This window comes from Dipodomys merriami, unplaced genomic scaffold, assembly GCF_024711535.1.
Source record: "Dipodomys merriami isolate MVZ:Mamm:240054 unplaced genomic scaffold, mDipMer1.0.p SCAF_26, whole genome shotgun sequence".
In the NCBI taxonomy this organism is placed as follows: Eukaryota; Metazoa; Chordata; class Mammalia; order Rodentia; family Heteromyidae; genus Dipodomys; species Dipodomys merriami.
This window is the reverse complement of record NW_027204048.1, coordinates 20842126-20865505: the sequence shown is the minus strand read 5'-3', so window position 1 is coordinate 20865505 and position 23380 is coordinate 20842126. Positions and strand designations below refer to the sequence as shown.

The 23380-nt window shown below is 42.7% G+C and overlaps 1 long non-coding RNA gene across 1 annotated transcript in view; it reads right to left on the bottom strand.

The window, feature by feature from the left end:
* Positions 1–311: 311 nt before the first annotated feature.
* Positions 312–23380, bottom strand: part of LOC138836851 (uncharacterized) — a 118950-nt gene continuing 95881 nt past the window's right edge. Inside the window, exons 3-4 of the long non-coding RNA XR_011375092.1 lie at positions 11131–11314; positions 312–402 (exon numbers count right to left, since the gene is read on the bottom strand). This is a non-coding gene — a long non-coding RNA (uncharacterized lncRNA). The remainder of the gene's footprint in view (positions 403–11130; positions 11315–23380) is intronic.

The following is a 23380-nucleotide window of genomic DNA, read 5'->3' as shown; positions in this document are numbered from 1 at the left end:
CTCCTACATCCTAACCACCGTAACAGCAGGAGGAACCACATGGTCCAGGCCCACTGCGACGCTCCCGGGGACACGCGGCCTGCCTTTGCCATTGCCTGTCAGCACCACGCCCTGCCCCGTGGGGTTGGAGAGCCTCCGCGGGGGGACGCGGGGCTGGCTCCCAGCTGATCTCTCCAGAGCGCGTGGGGGGGACCTCTCCGGCGTCACTCCTGCCTCTCCTTTCCATCAGGATCACCTTGAGGCCGTGCAGCAGCTCAGGAGGCCCAGGCCACGCGCGCGCAGCCCGCCTGTGGTGGGCATGCTTCCGCGCTCCCTACATTCCAGGGGCCGTCTCCAAACATGGACCGCGTCTCGGGAAGGGATCCCGCCTTGGCTGCAGTCCTCCTCCTCCTGTTACTGTATCTAGGAGAAAAGACAACAGAAAAGTCCTTCAGCCTTGACAAGACCTGCCACCCTTCCCCAGAAACGTGTGTTAGGGTTCGCACGTGTCTGGGTCCGTGCTGCATCGCAGCCTGAAGCCGGACGGCGTTATCACCGGGGCCGCTGCCCTCTAGAAAACATGCCAGGCCAGCGAATGCAAGGCCATCGCCCCTGGGGTACGTGACCTTGTGCACCTGCTATGCATTACAGCACCTGGGGTATAATTGAGGGGAAAAAGTCTCCCACACAGAGAAGCTCAGCTATCCCCCGGGAGTATGTGTTAGAAGGCATCTCTGTTCTCAACCTCCATCACGGTACCGGGGCCGCACTACCCAGCACCACCGTGGGCTGGGAAACGCTCCCAACACCAGATTCACCGCAAGCACGTGCAGCTTCGCCTGCCTGGGACACGGCAGGACCTGTGAACGAGAGCGCCATGGGTGTACGCCCTCTTCCCGCCTCCGTCGGTCCAGGTAGCTGAGCTGCGGCCGGGCACAAGGGAGCCACCAGCACGGCTCGCAGAGGTGTGTTAGGAACTCTACCCAGCTCCATTTTCCTCATGGCACCTAGGGGTCATCTGGTTTGCTCTTACATCTGCTGACTTGGGAGGAGGTAAGTCTGCTGTAAGTCCTGCTCAAAGCAAGGAGTGCACCGGGAGCACAGCAGCAGAGAGCTGGTCTCGCATCGCCATCTCACCAACAGGGCAACTAGAACACGCATCGGGCTGGGCTTCATGTTCCACGCTGGGACCTGCAGGTCCCACGGGGGCACCCAACCATTACCTTCGTGTGGGGCGCATTTCGCTTGCCACAAGCCTGCCTCCCCTGAACGTGCTCACAATACAGGAGATGCGTGTGAGGGAATGGCTCCAGGCCCAGCCCTCTGCTCCCGCCACCCCCAGGCAGGCGGGGACCCCGCGGGAGGAGCCAGCACAGGGGTCAGAGGTGCGTGAAGGGACGCGTGACTGGAGGCCGGCCACTGTCCCCACGCCCGGTGCTCACGCTCACGCGGTGGCTGCCAGGACCTTGTGCTTCTTCAGCATGAGCAACACCTTTGCGGGGGACACGCCATCATGCAGAGCAGCAAATTTGCTCATCACAGCCCACTGGGCGCCCCTCTGCACACGGTCTCCCCTCTGCTGCAAACAGTGCCCAAGTCCTGTGCTGAGGCCGAAAGGGCGCCTGGCCGCACCACCATCCAGGCACCCCGCCGCAGCGGCTGGGAACGCAGGAAGGGCCAGGGCAGGCTCCTGGGCTCGGGCTGCGGCTGCGAACCCGGGAGACCTGTGTGAGGGAACAGGTCGCACCCATCTCCCTTCTTGGCTTCTGGGCCCACGTGGCTGCCTCCCACCCCTAAGAGTGTGTCAGCACTGTGCTGGGGGAGCCATCATACCCAGGGATCTCGGATCCTCGTGGACCTGAGAGCCACACAGCCTTCCCCCCACAAATAGCCTTCCACTCATAGGCACTGATGCCCAGCAAGGCCTCACCCATGTGAAAATTAACACAGGCTATTCTCTTGATGCCTCAAAACCCAGTGAGGGGTGTGTGTGTGTGTGTGTGTGTGTGTGTGTGTGTGTGTGTGTGTGTCCCAGTCAACCTGAGTGCAAGCATCCCACTGTGAAGAGTACAAAAGAGTAACTACGTCATCAGTCTCTCCCTCTCTCTCTGCCTATCCTGCCTCTCGGCCGGCTGTCTTCTCTAGCTGTGGAACTGGGACCATGGCCATGCGAACACTAGCACCTACGTTGCTCAGTGATCCTTATTTTTTTTTCCTGATTATGTAAGCAAACATCTGGTTTTGTTAATCTCCCTTTTTTTATGGGTTGGGTTTTGACAAGCATGAAGGGTGTAGTTGTAACATGGATTTCATGCAAATCTTCTCTGAGGCAGGGAATACGGTACACGTACCCCATGACTGCCAGGGCTGATCCCTGGAGTCTCTGTGTCCTGACTATCAGGAGTGACAAGCCAGAGGAAGTGTGCTGAGGAGAACTAGACACTACGGGGCCTACCCTTGCATCTTTAACCTTTACTTCAGTTGTTAGAACCTCTATGATACGAGTTAGAAAGCACACGTTTATTTGTGAGGTCCTGGGACTTGAATTCAGGGCTTGGACTCTTCCTCGAGCTTTTGTGTTCAAGGCTACCGCTCCAGCTATGGCTCCATATCTAGCTTTTTGATGATTAAGTGGAAATAAGAGTCCCATAGACTTTTCTGCCTGGGTGGACTTTGCACCATAGTCCTCAGATCTCAACCTCCTGAATTGCTAACAGTTCAACCTCCTGAACTGCTAAGAGTACAGTCATGAGCCTCCAGCTCTTGCCTTAAATATTTTTCATTGTAAAAATGATTTACAGAGGGCTTACAGTTACATGAATAGGGTAATGAGCACATTTCATAGCTAACGTTGTAACCGCCTCCTTTATGTTCCCCCTACTACCACTTCCCTCCCCACCTCCCCAACTTCCTGCCCCCCCACCCTGACATTGCAAAGTTCATTTTCAATACACTTTCCTGTACATCTCGTCGTCACAGTGGGTCAGCCTGCATCCTCATTTAAGCATTACCAATACCCCTTCCCCTCCCCCAAATTGCAAAAATATATATACAAGGTGCAGAGCACCAGCATCAAATCCAGTGAAAACAGGGGTTATACCATGGGAGAAGAACACACAACAGAAACAAAAGAATCACATGGTGAATTGTAAGTACATTTAAAACACTAGCAAGAAACAAAATAAAAAATAAACCTTTTGTGTCCCTGTCTTGAGGTACATTTTGCTTAACAGTATCTCATATGAAAATAGAATCGAAGAAAGACAGCCTTTTTAGTAAATGGTGCTGGCAAAATTGGTTAAACACATATAGAAAACTAAAGCTAGATCCATATATATCACCCTGCACTACAATCAACTCCAAACGGATCAAAGACCTTGAAGCAGACTCCATGAAAACATTACAGGATGGAATAGGAAAAATTATCTAGGGCTTCTTGGCACAGGTCGAATTTTCTTAATAGAGACCCAGAAGCACAACAAATCAAAGAAAGGCTGGATAAATGGGACTGCATGAAACTGCAGAACTTCTGCATGGCAAAGGACATAGCTAGCAAGATCAACAGAAAACCCACAGACTGGGAGAAAATCTTCACTAGCCAAACAATGGACAAGGGTCTCATAACTAAAATACATTTAGAACTCAAAAAATTAAATTCCCCCTACAAAAAACCCTCAAAGAAACAACTGCCCAATAAATACGTGGGCTAAAGACTTACAGGGAAACTTCTCTGAAGAGGAAAGAAGGATTGCCAGTAGACACATGAAGAAATGCTCAGCCTCTCTAGCCACAAAAGAAATGCAAATCAAAACAACATTGAGATACTACCTCACCCCAGTTAGAATGGCTATAATCAAGAACTCTAATAACATCAGAAGCTGGAGGGGATGTAGCTAGAAGGGAACCCTACTGCATTGTTGGTGGGAGTGTAAACTTATTCAACCATTTTGGAAAGCAGTATGGAGGTTCCTCAAAAGACTCCACATAGAGCTCCCCTATGACCCAGCAATCCCACTTTTGGGCATTTACCCAAAGGATCAACCAACAAGGTCATACCAAAGCTACCAGCACAACCATATTTATCACAGCATTATTTACCATAGCTAAGATATGGAACCAACCCAGATGCCCCTCAGTAGATGAATGGATCAAGAAAAGGATATATATATATATATATATATATATATATATATATATACATATATATATATATACACACACATATATGTATATATATGTATATATAGGAATTCTATGCCTCCATCAGAAAAAAAAATGACATTGTCTCTTTTGTTAGGAAGTTGAAAGACTTGGGAAAAAAACGTATTAAGTGAAGTAAAGCAGGCCCAAAGAAACATAGCTCGCATGGTTTCCCTTGTTTGCAGTGACTAGTACCTGTCTAGGACAAGCAGAGGAGGTCAAAGGCTATGTACATAGGACCATATGAGATAATGTTAATTTTTTTATTTAAAGCATTTCTCTTTCTCTCTCTTTCTCCCTCTCTCTCTCTCTCTCTTTCTTTCTTTCTTTCTTCCTCTATCTCTATTCTTCCACATACATTTCTATTTCTCCCAGAAAAACGGACTTGGCCGTTAATTTCCTGCATCTGATGGAACCAAGAAAAGGTTGACCTGTATCTGCTCTCTAATCACTAAAATTTTAACTTTACGTTGGATTCCTCCTGCCCCTTACAGCATCATAGTAGAGTTTCTTTAGTAACTGGTCTGGCTCTATTCTAAACCACTAAGATCTAATCACTGGAGTTATGCAATTACAACCGTTTCTAGCTGACACACCAGGTCTGCTGTGTTTCTACTAAACTGAATTGCTGGAAATCTGATTTTTTTCCTATGGAAACTCACAACTCAAAAGAACTATCTTTTAAGAGGAAAAACATAAGAACAAGCATCTCTGTAGGTCTGTAACATGCTTTGGTAAACATTTATCCAATGAAGACACTAGATATGGCTAGGACCCTGGGATATAAAGTGGACAGACATCTCTTTCCCCAGTGGAATTTACAATGCATTAGGGGATAAGGATGACTAAACTCAAGGTTATAACCAAAGGGATGCATTCTTAGGTCGTGGGAGCAGGTAAGAAAAACATAAACTATTTCTGCTTCTATTTTATTTTATTTAGCAACTCAAATATGTCAAAACATGAACTTCCATTCATTAAAGAAGGAAGAGGAAGCAGACAAATGGAAAGAGAAAGAGCTATTTCCAGGTCAAAACAAGAGCAAATTAGAAAAGGAGAAGAGATGAGCAGTTGCTGGGACCCTAGACAAGCGGTCGGAAGCAAGGGTCCAGTAAGCCTATGCACCACGAGGGGCATCTGTCCGTGTTCCCAAATGTACGAGGAGCCCTGAGTAAACAGACGCAAAAGGATGGCAAAACTTCTGTCGATGTTTAGACACATTGCTGTGACAGTGGTAGGGAAGCAATACATGATTCCAGAAAAGAGGGACACTTCTCGGTGACCAAGAAAAGAAGAAATCCTGCGCTGAAGTGGAGACAGTGAGGTGGTGGGAAGAAGAGGCTGGAAACTCGGCCACAGAAACCAGTACAGGTCTCTCTCTTCTAGAAGACTGGATGGAATACGTGGACACAAGTGAGTTTGCTGTGAGATTTCTTCAGTGGATCCAGACAGTATTTGGAAAGCTTGTATCTATTAAGGTGTGCTGTGACCTATCGATGGTAGGGGCATCTATGACAGGAGAGACAAACGGCCCGACCTTGTGAAGCCTATATTCGAGTGGGAAATGAAGGATCAACTGTATAAACATTCTGGCATGTCATCCAGAAACAAAGAATATGGAGAGTAAATCAGTATATAGACCATTGCAGCTGTGGGTAGAGAGAAACGGGGGTGTCAATTTACAGAGAAGAGAAGTCACATGAAGAAGGGGAAAGCTGAATAAGGTCCAGCAAAAGGGAGTTGAATGATAAGGAAGGGCATTCCAGATAATGGGAATAATCACTGCAAAACGAAAGAGAGCAAGTCAGTTGTCCTCTGGGAGCAATTGATAAGCGAATACAAGTGCAACGGAACCAACAAATTGTTAGGAGGGGGAGAGGGAGAGAGAGAAAGTGCAGCTGGAAGTCCCTGCACCATCATTTAAAGACTGTGTAATCACAGATTTTCACACGACTTTCAACAGTCAGAAACTCAATGCTATAGTCTGCTTACTCACAAGACTTTTGAAGAGACAGAGGAAGCAATTTTTAAGCTATTGTTTCTCTGCATAGGGATATAGTCAGATAATTAGGGAAGAGAAGGAGAGAGGCAGGAAAAGGAGGAAGATAAGAGAGAAAAAGTGAGCTGGAGCATGTTCATATACATAGGTGCATTTTGAATGACATTTGAATTTCCCTTTTCTGAAGTGCCCAATGAGCACTTGGAAGGAAATACAGGAACACTAAATCTCCCAAGAGATACTGGCTAATGTGTTAATTTGTCTGTGGGCTACTCATCCCTTCGGGACTATACAGTAGCTATTCATCTTCCATTAATAATTGTGGTTCCTTCAACTTCTTATGTACTTGTGCCAATCACGTGTTTCCATTATGTTTTACATTTTCATATTTGTCTCTTTAAAGCTACAAGATATTATATTTTCTTTGAATATTGTGCCACTCTTCAATAACAAGTACAGGTATTGTGGATACTTTTAATACACTTGGCATTGAATCCATGTGGCTGGACATTGATGTTGCTGCTCAAGTCCAGCTGAACACCAGGTTAAAGGGAGTGCAAAAATAGTGAAGTAGGAACATTAAAAAAAAAAACTATGATTAACTGAGACTACAAATGCACAGCATTGTGCCTAGTGCAACATTGATGAGATTAGGCGTGCAAAACAAAGAAAACCATCACAGAGGGACGCCTCCTCCAGGCGCCCTGCCCTGCTGCTTGATTAATTTACTCCAAGTTGTTGATTGCAGTTTGAGAGGATCAAAGCCCCTGCTCCCCGGCTGCAGTTCCCTGCCTGCCCTTTGTGGTGAGACCTGCTAGGGGCAGGGTTGAAATTCACTTTGCTTCTAATAGCCCTGCACCCTCCTCTCTACAACATTTGTCAATATATAAGTACATAGATATAGGCTGTGAATGCACATATGCACGCGTGCATGTATGTAAACATCATGTATGTATACAGGTGCAGGTGTGTGTGCATATACACAGACATGTACCTACACACACGTGCTTGTACACAGGCACACATATGCATCCATAAAAAGAAAATCGTTTTTCTAGGCAGAAGTGGGGACTGCAAAGCCGGCCCACAGGAGGCGCCATGGAGGGGGGCTGGGGTTAACGGTTTACACAGACAATCCCAGTGAGCACAGGAGGCCCAAGAAGTAGATAGATCAAGCTCAGGGTCAGTGCTCAAACAACCAGTGCAAAACCTGACTCAGTGGTATAATGCCACCCTACCAAGTGGCTCCGAGTCCCAAACTCCCAGCTCCTCCGCAGCACGAGGCCAGACAGAGGTCAGTGCCAAGACGCTGGTGGAGGAAATGCTTTCTCTTGGCCCAGTGGGTTTATCCATCGTGCCCAGAGCAAAAGAATTCAGAAAACGACTACTCAGGCCTATAACAGAAAGCATGCACTGTTTGAATTAATGATGGGGGAAGGGGGTTCCTGGGGCAATGTGCCAGCATGCTGTGTTAGCACCACTTCAGAGATCCAAACACATAAACGAACCACTCCTGTACACACCTAGCTACCCAAGAGCCTGAGATGTGAGGATTGCAGCTCAAAGCCAGCCCAGACAGGTGGTAAGTCCCTGAGACTCTTAATTTCCAACGAACCATGCACACAAGGCCAGAAGCAGGACTGGGCTCAAGTGGCAGGCCACTAACTAGCCTTGAGCACAAAAGCTCAGGGACAATACCCTGAGTTCAAGCCCTGGGACAGCCACAATTCCCATCCGCCCCACCCCTCATCTCCCCCCCCCCGCCCCCCAAAAGCCCACTGTGTATGGAAAGGTATGAAACCAAAGACTTATCTAAAGCTAATCTAAAGAGCGGAAAGGAGCTGGTCTAAATGTTGCATGCCCACATCTCAACTCATCCTTCCCAGTCCTGACAAACCAAGCATCTATTCAGAGAATGGGACTGATCAGACGGGGGCGGGGGGCAGAGGCGGGTACCGCCTGTGCCTCTAGCTCAGATTCAGGATGGAAGCCAGCTGAGGGATCACAGACACTTGGATTAATCACAGGATCCATAGTGTCGCATTCCTCTGCTTCATGAGTGATAGCTCTGCCCTTTTTAATCCCTTTCTGCTCTGGAAGGAGCAAAGCAGTCTCTGCCCTGCTGGCGGTGACCTTCTCTGCTAAGTGCAGCAGTAAACCAGTCTCCAGATCTCCTCTCTCTCCTCCCTCTCCCCTCTCTCTCCCCTCTCTTCTCTCTTGCTCCTCTCTCTCTCTGTCTCTGTTTCTCTCTCTCTCTCTCTGTCTCTCTGTCTCTGTCTCTGTCTCTCTCATACACATACACACATACACACATGCACACACAAACATCTGTGGAAGATTCCAGTCCAGCCTCCCGCCCAGTCACAGTAGGTTCTGCTGCGGCTCCGCAGTGCTCTCCGTGAGCTCGCTGACAAGGTCAGGATCCCTGGCTTATTACACTCCATTTGTCAGCTTCGCCCAGACACACTTGTCCACAGGATTTCTTAGGACTAGCCGAGGTATTTAGCCACAATTTCGGGAGCTGCTCCTGCCTGCAGCCTCACGTTTCTTAATTAATGTTTCCCAGCAAGGACTATAAATAATTCCACACGGGTGGCTCATCAGATGCCCCCCCTTCACTCCCCCGTCCTCAGCCTCTAAGGGTCACACACCTGACACCAGGTCATTCCCGCGAGCACAGCAGTCAAGTGCAAGGCTACGCACGCATCTGGCCGGCTTTCCTACTTGGTTCCCGCCCCATTGTTTAAGAGTGATTTGCTGCAGAGTGTGTGTGGATGTTTCCTAAAGCTCAGTTCTGATCTAGAAACTGACGTTCTCCCTTTCTCCAAAGGCTGAAAAGAGGTGAGCTTGTCTCACAGAGACTCCGGGCTTCCCGGAGAGCCCTGGGAAGGACCTGGGAGGGACTGGCAAGCCCCACCTTTTCTATTGCAGCCATTCTTGTATTCTTTAACCTGGGCTTTAAGTTCTCACTGACGCATCCAGAAGATCTCTTTCTCTCCCAATATTGCTGCCGAGGCTCGGCGAGTCACTATTGGTCACCTATTCATAGTACACCTTTCAGTGTGTTTCTTTGATTGTATTTTGTCATGTAGAACTCTGTAGTTGTTGTGACATCAAAACCCTAATCCTGGTTCCATGGCATTTTTATCACACCATACATTATTCGAGCTACTCCTTCTCATAGTGGGACACTGTCAAGTGTGAGCAGGCAGGCAATGCTAGCTTCACAGAGTTCACACCGGCATGAATTCCAGTAACCATGTGGGAGCAAAGTAATCCAGTCCCCCTATGCTCTTTGTGAGACATTCTCTTTGTGGTTCTGGTGCATCCGAATATTAGCAGAACCCCTTCACATCACTAACGTTCAGAAGAACGGCCAAGTCATCTTTCACATGGGCTCACTGAAATCCACAGATTTATTCATTGTGCGTTACTGTGTACTGTTATAATTATGCATCATATAATATGTATTAACTTCAAGCAATGGTCTTCTCCCGCACTCTATGATGCTTTCTTGCCAGGTGCCGAGAGTTTTCTATCCCTAGAACATTTTTACCTGTGGCCAGTTGATGTCCTTGGTTCTTGCATCCCAGGGCACGGGCCCCTATTCTTACCCTTGCATCTTCACCACGACTGGCACTGCGTTGTTCTGAGTACATGCCGTGCCGTGGAATCCAGCGATGGCTAACCTATCCAGGCAGTAGTGCATCATTCTTCTTGTCTCTCTGTAATTCAACCTTTCTACTTGGGACTCCAGAAGCTAATCTTCTCTTTGAAGAAATCTCCATGCTTCTGAGCCCACGGTTTGGACCAGCCAATCATATTTATTCTCTATGTTTTATGCACCCATCTCTCTGTTCTACTCTCTCTGTTTTTCCTCCAAATTTTGGCCTGGTTACTTTTGGTGGGCCTTCCATATTTTTTAATATTTCAAATTAATGTACCATTAAGGCACAGTACTGTTTAATTTCACTAATTATTATTATTCTTTTAGTTTTAGGATTTTCCTTTGATTGCTTTTTATGAACACATTTTGTTAAAATGTGCATTAGCTTTTATATTTTTAAGGACATTCGTTGCTTTAAAAATTATGGCTTTGTTGAGATAGAAGTAACTTTCTATAAAACTCATCTATTAAGTAAATAATTTAGTAGATTTTGGCATAGTCATCAAATTGTGCATACATCACCACAATCATTTTTAAGTGATCTCCCCAAAAGAAAAAAAAAAACAAACTATTAACACTCATCTATTTCACCCAAAGTTGGGCAAACATTATCTCATTTTATCTCTACAGATTTGTTTATTCTGAGTATTTCCAACGAATTGAATCATATAATCTGGAGTTCTGTAAGTGACTTCTTTTGCTTGGTGTATTATAAAGTTTTATCAATGCTGTAAAATGTATCGGTAGTTTTTTTTTCTTTTTTTATGGCTCAATAACATTCCATCATATAGATATAGCACATTTTGTTGATCTGTTTCAACTGTTCACTAGTTGATGAATATTTGGGATGTTTTCTCTTTGGAGTTATTATAAATATACTTGCCTTTATTTGTGCAGAAGGTTTTGTGTACAGGTCTAGCTATTTTAAGATAAGACTTTAAAGCAGTTTTTAAATTTACAGGGAAATTAAACAGAAAGTGCAAGAGTTTAATATACACATTCGCCCTTTTCTCCGTTTCCCTTGTCATTAGCATCTTGCTTTAGTGTGGTGTATTTGACAGAATCAAGGAACCCATCTGACACAGTTTAATTAAAGTCCAAGTCTTACATTAGGGGTACTCTTTTTATGTACCATGTGGCTGTGATAATATGCCCACTCTTAGAGTTTCATATACAATAGTTTTATGGCCCTAACAATCCACCTTACTTCTACCTATCCATTTTCCTGTCTCCCTCCCTGATCTTCTCATAAGGATTTGCCATTTCCTTGCTTCAATCATCTTACCTTTTTCTGAATTTCATGTAAGTTGAGTCGCATACGATATAACCTGTTCAGATAGGCTTCTTTCACTTAGTAAATATGCAGTCAGATTTCCTCCATGCCTTTTCAAGGCTCGATAGTTCATTACTTTTTATTGCTGAATAATATTCCATCATATGAATATGTCATAGTTCATTTATCCATTTACCTGTGGATAAAAACAATCTTGGTTGTTTCCAAGTCTTGACTATTATTTAAAAAACTCATAGTTTGTGAGTATTGATTTGTGTGGACTTAAGTTTTTAACTCATTTGCATAAATTCCAAATAATAAAAATTTAGGATTACATAAGAAGGAACTGTCAAACTACCTTTCAGTGTAACTTCATAACTCTGCCATCTATCAGCAGCAAAGGAGTCTTTCTGCTATTCTGTCCTCCGCTTTGCTACTTCACTCTAACACTGTAATACCCGTGTGGTGTTACCTCGTGTTATTCTAGTATGCATCTTCCTAAGAACATATGATGTACATTTTTCACATGTCTATCACTCCCTGTGGATCTTTTTTAACACGCTAATGATTAATAACAGCAATAGCTTTCCTCCTGTGCTTGTTTATACCGTATCGTTTTCTTTGCCTGTTGATCGTTTGGTCTTAGGCTCAGCTGTGTCAAGTGTTTTGCAATAGAATACAGTAGGTATCCTGGAGGTTGCTCTTGTTCTCTTAAGATTTATGATGAGTCATGAGAACCTACCAGAAAAGAATAAGTAACGGTATTGCTCCAGCAGCCAGGGACCACGTGGTCCTTATGGACTAGGACGCCAGTGTGCACAAGGCCAGGTGCCTGGCCAGGTCAGGTGCAGCTGGCGCGCTCCCTGGGGTGAGACCTCACGGGGGCGGGGCCTAGGGAAGGCCTTAGTTCACTCCAGCCTGTTCTTGGGAGGGACCCAGTTCTAGCATAAGGATTGACCCGCCCAGCCCAGCTCTCTAGACCCCTGCTTTTGGTCACAGCGGCTCCTCTGCTCGCACACTCGGGCCTGCTCACATGGCAGCACCTGATGTAATACAACCAAGAAACAAGCCAAGACCAGTGGCCCTTGAGCCTCCAGAGATAAACCGAGCAATTTCATCTTCCCTGAAGCATTTCGTGGTAGTGATACAAAGCTGAACAATGTGGCAGATGAGAACCAGCCCATCAGTTCTGATGGCTGGCTAAGCTAGCTGCATTAAAGGCCTATACCCTTTTTTAAATGCCTATACTTTGAGAACTTCAGAAGTGTTTACAGATAGAGACAGAGGCAGATATACAGACTCAATGGTGACTTCTGCATTGATAGTCATCACATCCCGAACTTAAAAGTGATTTATGATAAATGATTTGTATTTAATGTGTGACTTGCTCAGAGGAAAAAAAATCACACTCAACATTGTGAACTTTCAAGCCCGAGAACTACAATAAAGACCTTCGATGTTTTTGTGTGGATTCATTTCACAGCCTCGCTGTGGAAAGGGCTGGCAGCCCCTTGTAGCTAGATGTCGCTGCACAAGGTCATCGGCACTGCATCAACAACACAGGGCCACTTTATAACATACATGTCAAATATATTAAAATGTTACACATATAATTAACAGTGAAGGGGAATCAAGTCCGATATCTTTTCCATCAGAACATTATCCAAAAGGATTTGTGAAATAAATGTTTCTGAAAAATAAATGATTGGAAAAGGCTTTCATATTTCCAAGTTTCTTCATCCTCTTACCCTTGTGATAAATGTGGAGCATGATTTCAATAGCTTTAGCCAAAGATAGGGGTCTTATGAGAAAATGCCCCTATTTCTTGCCTTTTAGGTTTTTATTTCTCTATTATATCATTCATTGAAATTTGACTAACTACATTAGTAGAAACCAGATTTTAAAAAACCAGAAATCAAAAGCAAAAAGGGAGAAAAGCCAGCAATTTCTCACCCTGTAATGAGGGAGCCGGTATTTTAGAACCTTAAAATGTTATACATCATAAGAGTCACCTAAAGTCAGCCGAGGTCAAGCCACTGCCTTTCACCCATAGATAATTAAAATGACCCCGTGTTTCAGGATGTGAGTCAAGGATTTCCAGGAGTACACTAATCTTTAATGGCTCACCTTCAGAAAATTTTCTTCACAACCCAGGAAAAGGTACTGGAAAGAAGCTTATGGGCCAAGGAGAGAATTTAATGGGCTCTTAACCCTTTTCAATTGAGGTACAAGATGTGGGATTAGGAAATGGAGCGACTATTTAAGTCTCTCCCTTCTAGTTTTCACTCTGCTCAGAAAAACACTTGAGACGGTAGGTGCGTCTTCATCCTTTGGAGTACTGAACTTTCACATTTACGAGAGTCTTATATATGTATCTCTAGACAATATAAAAATCGCGACTTCCTCCCTATAAATTAATGTATTACAGTGGTATAGGAAGCGATTTTAGAAGTTGTAATGCCATCAGAATATCCTAATGGACTAAAATAATGTTTCTGCTGGGCAGAAGGGTATTTTAAAATTAAAATGCCAACTTTAAATGATCAAAGAGTTAATTTCTCAGCCTTGAGTATGTTTAATTGTTACTAATGTGTGTTATGCTAATTAAACATGCCTCCCCGATAATTATATGAGAAGCTGCAAAGCTTTTAAGACTCCTGCTAATCCAGCACCCTCTGCTTGCTTGTTTCTAATTTGTTCATTTTAATGTACCAATTATGTGAATTAGAGCAAACAAATACACTATGAAAATCTCTCTTCTGAGACTCTGACCCCCAAATGCTTTGCATCAGATACAACAATCATTGTTCGAGCTCAATTATTCAGCTTCTAGAGTAGATTAAGGGATTAAAAGGCTGATTTATTTAATTGTGAATAAACAGATATATCTTAACGATTGATGATTTTTATTGCCAATTTTCAGGCACCACGTCTTGCTGCCTTGAACAAATCCAAAAAGTAATAAAATCAGATGAAATGTATAATTGTTAGCTCGATTTTAATGAAAATTCAATAACGAATGTATACTGTTAAAGCTAGAAGAGAAAGAGTAAGATTGGTTCACGTGTACTATTTGTTTTTGGCAAGCACTAATGACTCCATAAATATTACGGTACAGATAAGAGAAACATACTGTATTACATGTTTAAGAAAAATGGACTTTTGATATATAGGCCTTTTACTTTTGTTGTTTGTGTATGCAGAATATTTCTCTCTGTTCAGACATAACCTCTCTTTCCAGGGACATATTTCTCACTAAAGATATGAGGAAAGATTTAACATCTTAATGCACACTATATTGAGTTACTAGATATTCACCCTCTCAGATCACCTAGAAGGTAATTATCATTCTGTCTACTTACTAGAGAGAATGGCTCATCATCCCACCCAGTGCCCGTGAGAGAAAATAAAAGGAAGAAAGAAAAGAAGAAAGGCTAGGAGGGAAGGGGGAAGGAGGCAGGAGAGAGGTAGGGAAAGAGAGAACAAAAGGCAAACAGAAAAAGACAAATAGAGCACGGAGGCTGGTAACATGTAGCAATGCATAATGAGAAAATTCATCTTTCTCAGGCAGTTACACATCTTTTTAGCCCCATAACCAAGTCAATATTGATGGAGTCTGATTCAATAATTCTAATGATTTTTGACTTCTGATTGTAATAGCAGTAGGTATATATAAGAGAAAATTTGACAATACTCATAACTTCACAAACCACAAGACCCATTATTACATTTTAATACCGTTTCTATCTCCACTTTTAATGTTTAAACATATTTGAGATGATAATAAATGCAATTTCCCAATGACTTTCTTTTCTTTTCCCCCTCATGATCTTTCTTCTTTTCTTTGTCATCTTTGTGTGTGTGTGTGTGTGTGTGTGTGTGTGTGTGTGTGTGTGCGCGTGTGTGTGCGTGCTCGAGTGCACGCCAGTGTTGGCCTGCTTGGTAGACTTTCTCCACTCAAGGCTGGTGCGCTAACAACACTTGAACCACACCTCCACTTCTAGCTTTTTATCTAGTTAACTAGAGATGAGTCTCATGGATTTGTGTGCCCAGGATGGCTCCAAACTATAGAGCCTCCTTGGTAGCTAACATTAGAAGTGTGAGCCACCAATTCCAGCCTTTAGTTTCCTTTCTTTAATATCACTATGAGAATTTTCAGGTACAATAAATAACTTAATTTTAAACTTTTGGTCTGTACAACAGTGTACTAGTGTATAATTGACTAGACTTCAAAATTATCAAGTTATAAATTTCATTAATTCTTCTAATGTTGTGCAACAAGATTGCATCTTTAAATTTTGTGGATAACTATAATATATATTGTTCTGCATATTAAAGACAAATCTTTTGCAGAAAATAATATACTTTGATATTCTGGCACCTTTGAATAACGAGTTCTAGTGTATTTGGTGTAGATGCTTCCATAAGTGAAATTGTCATTAGCTGTCCTAGGTAGGGGTCATTTTCCTAGAAGCAAATATATGACACAATCAAAACCATAAGGTGTTTGTGGACATCTGTGGAGAAAGATTATCCTGGATGACCCGTGAGCCACCTCATCCAGGATGATGGCCTCACACCAGTCTTCCCATGAGACTGCACCAGAGTCAGTGTGAGGGAACGGGCGGGGTGATCCCACTGTTTGGAGAGAAACGCTCTGAAGATGCAGCAAGAAAGCAAAAGCCTACGAAGATGCTGGCTGCTACGCCTTCTTCCAATAGGAGAGACAGGTGTCTTAGCCCCTGCTCTACTGCTCCAACACAACGCCTTAGTTAGGGTAAAGCAAAGAGCTTGACTAATCTCAGAATTCTGGGGCTGGAGCTCCAACGACACCAGACAGCTTCATCCCTCTGCTTCCGATGTGAATCTGCTCACGCGGCTGCCCACCCCTGTGGTCCAGAACCCCCTACAGGCCCAGCGTGCTGTCTCTACTGCCCAGTCCAGGGATGAAGCCTCAACATGAGTTGTAGGGGAAAATAGCCACGTTCAAACACATTCTCTAGAGCTTGCCAGCAACTTAGTTTTCGCAGGTAAAACGGATTTTAGATTATTGACCTTCCAAACAGTAAGAGAAAACTTCATGTTGCTTTAAGTCACAAAGTTGGCAGTATCTTGTCATCTACTGCAGTAGTGCAGAGCTGTCAAAATGGATGCTCTTCTGGAATGGGTAGCCTGGTGAGAATGCAGAGAATAAAAAGTGGAAATAAACCATCGTTGATGCAGTGATACCTTCAAGCCATTTCATGCAGTCCTCACTCCCAATAACGAGAGAAAAGAGAACCACGCCCAGCCCCTTCACTCTGCGGCACTGGTACCATCTACATTTTGGAAGGGACATAGTGAACCGCAACACGGCTCCTGCCGCTCAGGAGCAACCACAGGGAGTTTATAAATGAAGGGGTACCGCAGGCATGCTCAGCAAGTCTGCTGGCTGACACTGGCCCTTCCGCTCTAGTTTGCAGCCCCTGCTTTGTTTTAGATGCTCATGTTTGTACCATTTTTAATCCATTTTTAAATGTGCATCTTCTTTACTCTTTGGCTTTAACTTCCAGCACACATAGAGACATGTTTTCCTCTCACTGCAACTTTGGAAATCTCCCATGAATTCCAAAATATTTGAAGTATGACATTTCCCTACGTGTTGCATCATTTCCACGTGTAGTCTTCTTGGTCTAAGAATTTATTCAGCAACACTTTCAGTTTTAATTTTAAGTGCTAGAGAACCAAGAAATGCTTTGAAATGAGGTACATGGATAAAATAATCAAAGGCACACCATTTCTGGTGTTCTAATAGTAGCAACAATGTGGGCTGTTGGGTAAGCAGGGAAGCGTTCCAGGACTTTAACCAAATACCTCGGTCAGCAGGGTCTACAGCTAGCTGGCTACAAGGAGGGCAGAAAGAGACCATAATGAGGAGACAGGGAGTGGGTCTAGGGTGTAACACAGTGGCCCACAGGCAATGGCGTTTGCATGAAGGAGCTGGAAGAATAGAAGCAGCATATCTATATTGAACTAGAAAAGAGTCCTGACAAGTTTGGAGGGTGTCATTATTATTTGGAGGGAAGTCATTATTATTCATTTTATTTTCTTATTACTTTATTCTTACATTCATCTTTGCTATTACTTTATTCTTATATTTTACAACGATCAGAGAATGTATTTTCTGCAATAACTGCATTTTGAATGACATTTGAGTTTCCTTTTTCTGAAATGTTCAATGAGCACTTGGAAGGAAATACAGAAATTACTAAAGCTCCAAAAGATACTGGCTAAATTTATTAATTTACCTGTGGGTTACTGACCTCTTCAGGACTATAAAAACATATTCATCTTCCATTAATATTGTGGTTCTTTCAACTTGCTATGCACTTCTGCCAATCACATTTTTTCATTATTTTATAAATTTTCATATTTGTTTACTTAGTACAAAAGTTACAAGATATATTTTCTTTGAATATTGTGCCATTCTTCAATAATAAATAACACAGGTATTGTGGGTACTTTTAATACACTTGGCATTGAATCTACTTCACTTAGTCTTGATATTGCTGCTGCTACTTTTTACTTAAGTGAATTTTGTGTATCATTTGTTCTTACCAGGTCTTTCTTTCTTTCTTACATTGTTTTGGGGGTGGGCAACACCGGAGTTTGAACTCAGGGCCCTCCACTTGCTAAATAGCTACTGTAACATTTGAGCCACACCCTCAACTCACTTGCCAATACTTTTTGAGTAGTGTGCAATTGGATTTTACTGTTATAGCACGTAGTTTTCAATCCTTTCTTTAACTGAGAGGTTCTGATGTGATGAGCTCCTTATTAATAAATTCAGCTGGCCACTGTGTTAAGGAGATAGGAGGGACACAGATAAACATTAGCACTCATGGAACTGTGTTATTTTGATTAACATATAATAAAATGTTTGCTTATAATCTCATTTTCTGCCGTGAACTTATGTAGGCTTTATGGATTCCCAATTTTTTAAATTCTGGAGTGGAATTTTCCACCCCAAAACCTCATCATTGGACTTGAAATGAATCAGTGTAGTCAATCAGTTCAGGTAAATCCTTCATGATATTTTTCACATCTTCACTGGCCAGTGATGGATATGATTTGGCTCAAAGGCTCAAAAATACTGACCTCTTCAAGTCTCATATCAATATACATAGGTTCCTCTTTCCAAAATCATATAAGACAAGAGCAAATAAGAGGATGAAGGAAAGCAAATGCTTTTCTTGATAACATACTTGAAAACCATGAATTATCCAGACCCCAGGAGACATGAACATGGGAAAAAGGAAATAAATCTCATCTTTTTCTAATCTAAATGAAACTAACAGGGAAAGGTTAGCTTCTTCCCCTCCTTGGTACACATTTTCACTCACTAAATTACTTTCTATAACAATGATACACCCTCAATCACCCCCTGGGGAATGTTGCTCTGATTGGAAGTTCACAGCAGTCCCTGGGAAGGTCTGCGCTGAATGCGTTATGGATGAGAACCGCGCTAGGCCCCGGCTCAAACTCCATGGCCACATCGTTGATTTAGTGGCACCGTCCTCCAGTGCTGTACTCCTTGAATTGTGGAGACTAAAGTGGGTGCCCAGCTGGCAGACTATATTCTTCTAACCTCCTGGACACAGAGACGTCTAACGCCTGCATTGTAGTCGCAATAGACTGCATTTCCAACCCCCCAAGTGTGTATCCACTTCTTCCAGTATCTCAAAGGATAAAGGGAAGAAAACATTGGCAGAAGGAGAGCTATAGCCACACTTCAAAACAGATACTATCTGAAGGTTGTAGATTTACTACGTCCTTTTATGATTTTCTGTTTTCTGCTATGGGGCTATCTCCACGATTAAAAAAAAAAAGAAAAAAAAAAAGGAGCTTCTAGACGCATAGACGGACTGTGAGGAAAGCACAGAATCTCAAGGTCCCAAGGCAGTGGAAATGCTAGAGATGGGCTTTCAACAAAACAGCGTCAGAGGAGGCAGCAAAGGATACAAACCTGTTTTCCCTGTTACAAAGGTCATCGCAGTGGGCTTTTCCTATGTTGTGATAAGAAGGGGCAGTCAAATGGAAGAGTCCCAGGCACTAACATTATAGTTCTACTGACTTTACTTCCCCAGTCAGTCTGGGGGTCCAAGGAATCCACACGTGCAAAATATGTCATACATGAATAGTAAAGGAGAAACATCATCAAAGTTGTTGTCAGGCAATTAAACTTTGTGCCAAGCTAATTCAATTTCGCTGCTGTTTTATTAAGTCCTATGGGGGATAAAAAAAGGCAAAAAATTGGTTTTTCCCTGGTAAATCGTGAGTTTCAGAGCATGTTTCCTAATACAAGCTCTTTGTTCTGCTATTTTGATATATTAAATATCCACCAACAAATATCTGGGGTCATAAATCTACAGTGATAAAATTAATCCTATTGCCGAAGACAAATAAATATTTTATTACAGTTTTATGAGCTTTTGTTCCCTCTTCACTTGCAAGTAGATGTTGTTTAGTAGTGTGAGGACATTTTTGCTTCGCTAAAACGTATTAGAAACAATACAACAGCAATAGAATTCATATCTACAAAGCTGAGGTACAATCGTAAGATTCAAAATTTAAGCACATTGCCCCTCCAAAACGATAAAGAATGGGCCAACAGCAACTATATAATAATATTCATCAACCGAGTTCCTAACCTAAAATACTTTGCATCTCAACCATGAGCGCCTTTTCTATTCTATGATGCAATCTGCTTCTCTTGCTTTCTTAGCAGAATTTGAAGTGTAGGATGGAGGAACGCCTATCAAATCAAACACTTGTTATAGTTTGGATATGAAGCTTCCCTTCACAGTGCTCCAGGCTAGTCCTGAGAGGCTGAGATGTCCTGGCACTGCTGAGAGGTGACAGAATCACGATGAACCCAAGCACTGAGTTCATCCTAAACCAGGCAGTAGGAGGGGGCCCGGTTTCAAAAAGCAGTGGGCTTGTCTTGGAAGGCGGTCCCTGGACGCTTCCTCTCTGGGTCTTTTCTGCATAAAGGACGCATAAAGCAGGTTCCCACATGACCTCCTACTTCATGATTCACAGGTCCCGAAGCAACGGAGCCAGGAGACCAAGGGTGGAGGCCACAAGCCAAACACCAAACAACAAACCTTCCTCAATTTAGCCTATCACAGAAATGCAAAGCCAATCCTCAAGTGTGTGCAAATCTTGGAGGTTACGATAAAAGTTCTGTACGAAAGCTCAATGAAAACAGGACTCCTGAGAAGCAGAGATGGCTGCCTCTGCCTCACAAAGCTTTTAATTTGGTTCACACACCTTTACAAATATTATTTTTTAAAAAAAAACTCAGAAATGTGCTATGGAAAGACCACATTTAAAAGGAAAAAAACTAGGGCTCATACAAGGGAGATTACCTCCATTGAAAACATTTTATGACAGAACTCATCTCTAATCTATATGATGTGACAAGTCCCCTAATCTTGTACTTTGTTATAATGTACAAATTGATAAATATTATACTAAACTTTTGCTAATTCAGGTCAGGAAAAAGTCTGCAAAAAGTGCTTTCCAATACAGACTGCTCATTAAGAGTTCTGGTCTTTGGAATGCTGACTAGGGTATTGCTTAATCCACAGCCTTGTGCCACAAAACATGAACTTCCTCAACTAATCCCGATCTTTTCCAGGCTCAGATTCCCTGGGACAGCACCTCACATGGCTTCTGAATGCACGAGTCCTTGACACTAATTACTGCCTAGAATCCCTGCCAATGCTGCCCAGGTGGCGTGGTAAGACCTCCTTAAATGCAGTCAAGTCTGGATGTACCGTAACTTTTGCAGCCATCAGAGCAAGTGAGTCTTCAGGATAAGCTGACTAACGATTTCCCCCACATCTCTTTTCCCTTTGTCCAGTGTTGGTAGGAAGTCTTAGTACAGCCTCCAATTAGGTTTACCAAATATATGACACCTAGAAAACAGAACAGTTCTAATGTCTACACCATGCACAGCACCAAGTCATAGAAGCCAAAGGAAAATATTACAACAGATTTTTACAATAATACAGTGCCTTTCTGTAAACTCCGTCTCCACTAGCAGCCTTTACATATCTAACTTGATTCAGCGTTCATTGGATCTCCGTAGTGCACAAATGGTATTATTTCCGTCTGCTATTGAAGTCAATAAACTAGGACCTAGGGAAAGTACCTTTCTTCAGACTCAGCTGTGTTTATCATATGCTCTCTTGACTGTTAATCCGGTTCTATTTCTAATGAAGCTGCCTGACTTCTAAATCACCTCTATGGTGCCCAGACCAAAAGACTCACTACTCAAAAGTCGACTTCTGTTTCTGCAGCTCTAATGAATATAGACGAATATATTTTCTGAATAACAATTCTGGGATTCCGTAGATGACTGCATAAATTCACTGTCAAATGACTTAACAACTTCTAAATGTTCCTTTATATTTTGTTACATTAGCCCCCCCCCCTTTTGTTGTTTTTACCATATCAAATCTAGATCCATGTCAAAACATGGTACTTTCTTCCCTTATGGAAACATCCTGGATTATTTGTCTTTTTAAATCAGTGTAAGCTATGCCTTTTTGAGGTCTGAAACTGAGCCAATTCCTGTGTTTTTGGCAGGAGGTGACTTTTGAAGCCCTACAAATGGAACTTGCCATCTGTTTGATAGCTAAAGCTTTCAAGCTTTGTTTGTCAAAAAAAAGAGATTTAAACTGTTGATAATTGGAGATTTATATGACCAATCCTAACATTCATAAGCTGAAAGAACAGTTTTAAATAGGACTTGGCTGTTTTATTTTACCTTTTAAATTTTATATTGTTGCTAGTTCTTATTATAACTTCAAATATTATGGTCTACTTCAGCACGTACATATACCTGACTTGATGTGCTTTGAGTTGAAGTGCCTGATTTCTGCCTTAAAATTCTATTATTGTGAAAATATTTTTTTTAATTTTCAAATGTTTAGGAGAAGAAAAATTTCTTTATCTTAGCCTTCAATCTTTGAGTCAATAGAAATTTACTAACTATCTAGCTGAGGGCTAAAACCAGGAGGCATTGAATGGTGAATCCTACCATCAAGGGGCTTGGTTTGTATAGGAAACAGGAAAGGAGAAAGACACAAATACAACACAGAGAAGTTAAGTTTTTACACATTTTGAAGGAAAGATAAAAAGCAACATAATAGCGGAGAAGGAAGATATACATACTCATGTGAAGGGAGCCTTTTAGGGAACGATTTATTGTTGCTGAGAATTAACAATTAGACATCATAGAAGAAAATTCACGAATGTGAAAGGGTAAGCCTGAATTAAGCCTGATTAAGACCAGAGTTAAGGGGGGAAATTGTATGCTTTCAGCAGGCCAAATAATCACTATTATGACCCCACTTGATAGGATGAGTCTGTTTAATTGACCTTCTAACCTTCACAGAGAATTTTTATTTCAGGCAAACTACGATGTAAATAAATGGTTCGTTTTTACATTATCTCTCAACAATACTCTTGATCAATGTCACCCCTCCCTTTCATCTTTCTTCCTCATTCTTTTCAACTTCAACCTTTCCTTCAATTTTCTTGATTTTGTAGAATATACATTGAGTTTTATGACCTCATTCTCTCCCTTTCTTTCTTGAACAGCAAATTTGTGTGTGTGAGAGTGTGTGTGTGTCTGTGTGTCTGTGTGTGTGTCTGTGTATTTCTATTTGTCTGGGTGTCTGTGTGTCTGTGTCTGTGTGTGTATGTCTGTGTCTCTGTATGTGTGTGTGTGTGTGTGTGTGTGTGTGTGTCTGTGTCTGTGTCTGTGTGTGTATGTGTCTGTGTGTATGTGTGTCTGTCTGTGTGTCTCTGTGTGTGTGTGTCTGTGTGTGTATGTGTCTGTGTGTCTGTGTGTCTGTCTGTGTGTCTACCCGTCTTGGACCTTCTGGGACTCAGCACTATCCCTGAGCAATCTTTGCTCCAGGTGAGCGCTCTACCACTTGAGTCACAGCTCCACATTTTGGTAGTCAGACAGAGATGTGAGTCTCACAGGCTTTCCTGCCTGGCTGGCTTTGAGTCCTGGGTATTGACAGGCTTGCAGGTGCCCCGCTTTGAATGACTAGTATTTAAAGAATAACACTGGTTACTAAGTGGAGAAGGACTGGTAAGTCAAGAGAGTAGATTAAAAAGAGACTTAGCCTGTTAGAGAAGAACCAAAAAGGAAATTATGGTGAGCCAGTCTAAGCAGAGAAGAGCCTAAAATGAAAACTGA